This window comes from Chrysochloris asiatica, unplaced genomic scaffold (assembly GCF_000296735.1).
Source record: "Chrysochloris asiatica unplaced genomic scaffold, ChrAsi1.0 scaffold00558, whole genome shotgun sequence".
Taxonomy (NCBI): domain Eukaryota; kingdom Metazoa; phylum Chordata; class Mammalia; order Afrosoricida; family Chrysochloridae; genus Chrysochloris; species Chrysochloris asiatica.
In genome coordinates this window covers 479,409-481,323 of record NW_006409076.1, presented here as the reverse complement: position 1 = coordinate 481,323, position 1,915 = coordinate 479,409, and positions in this window count along the sequence as shown.

Sequence of the window (1,915 nt, the reverse complement as noted above, 5' to 3'; positions counted from 1 at the left end):
CAGAATGTATAATTTTTAGCTTATCTTCTGCTATCTCTGAGTTTTGAGTTATGTTTGGTAGTGTATTTATATCCCTAAGCTTTTCACTACATTTTTTAATTGATGATTTTTATAGTTCTACATTTTACATTTAGGTCTTTGATCCATTTTGAGCTTGTTTTGTATGTGGTGTAAGTTATGTGTCTTGTTTAATTCTTCTGTAAATGGATACCCAGTTTTGCCAGCACCATTGTCAAAGAGACTACTTCTTCCCCATTGAATGCGTTTCTGTGTGATGGTGTGAATAATTAAATTTGTGCATATATAATATCCATTCATGGGGTTAGTCAGTTGCTGACAGTTTTTGAACATCAGCAGATATGTAACAAACATAATGTAAACTTTTGTGTAATTTCCCTGATTATTTTCATAGAGTAGATTTCTTCAAGTAAGATAATTTGATCATGGTGTTTTGATACACATTGATAAATTTCTGGTGATCAAGATACCAAATTATCCATTAACATTCATTCATATTATATCACCTTCATTTCAGAATCAAAGATCATACAATTTTTAAATTTATGTCAATTAGCTTGGTTAAAATTGTTATTTATTCCTATTTAAACTTGGATTCATTTCACTGATAAGTAAAATGTGTTTTAGATATTAGCTGTTTTATTTATTTTGTGATTTGTCAATTCCGTGTGTTTGCCTATTTTCTTAGGATTTTAATTCTTTCATCAGGTTGTTAAAGTTGTTTTTGTTTTAAACTTTTTTTAAAATCATATTTGTTGCATATGTTGTTGTTTTTAAGTGTCATCAAGTCGATTGTGACTCATGGTGAACTTGTACAGGTTTTGCAAAGAGCAACTAGAAGGTTTGAACTGCAGACCTTGTGGTTCACAATCCAGTGCTAATCCTACATGCCACACCAGAAGTCCAATAATTTAACTAGTAGACGTTTGGTTCTACTAGTAGAATCCTCCCATTCTGAAACAACTTTTATTTTTCTGAATTTGTTGTTACTAGTCATCAGACTTGCTCTGACTTGTGATGATCGTAGGTACAGCAGTATGAGATGTTGCCCAGCTCTATACTATCTCCATTATCTTGATATGTTTATTCCCGTGACTATGGAAATATTATGTTGTTGGAATTAAGAGTTGTCTGTACTTCAAATTTGAGCCCAATACGTATATGACCTCACCTAAGTTGATATACCTCCATATGTCTCAGATTCATATTATCTAAGTTATACATTATAATACTTGCATAATGTTTCATCACTTGCATAACACATGGCACATAGTTGCTGTTCTTTCTGTCATGTGCTTAGTTGATTTTGTTTTTGACTTTGTGGTTCCAACTGACTTTGTGGTTCCAACTGACATTGCACTCCAGTGCTTTAGCCCACTGTACCACACCAGGACTCTCTGGCACATAAAAACTTTATACAACTTAATTTGATATTTAAATATATGTTTTAAAACTTTATTAGTGCAAAATAGTATTATTTAATATATATATATTACCAAAGAATGTGGGGAGAAAGATGAGGCTTTTTGCTCCTGTAAAGATTTAGAGCATCAGAAACCCTGTACAGGGTTGCTATGAATCAGAACCGACTCCACGGCACGTAACTACCACCACCACCAAGGAACGTTTATAGCATTTGAAATACATACACACAGTAGAAACAGAAATATGGCCACAATAAATATTACTTTCTTCCTTCTACTTCCCACTCCGTGTGTACAGTTTCAAATGCTGTAAGCGTTCCATGGTAATATATATTAAATAGTGCTAATTTACACTGTATTATCTTTTGCTAAAGGTAATACAGAAACGGCTACAATCATACATTGGCAGAGAACTTCCAGAGGTTCAAGCTGGATTCAGAAGAGGCCGTGGAACAAGAGATATCATTGCTGAT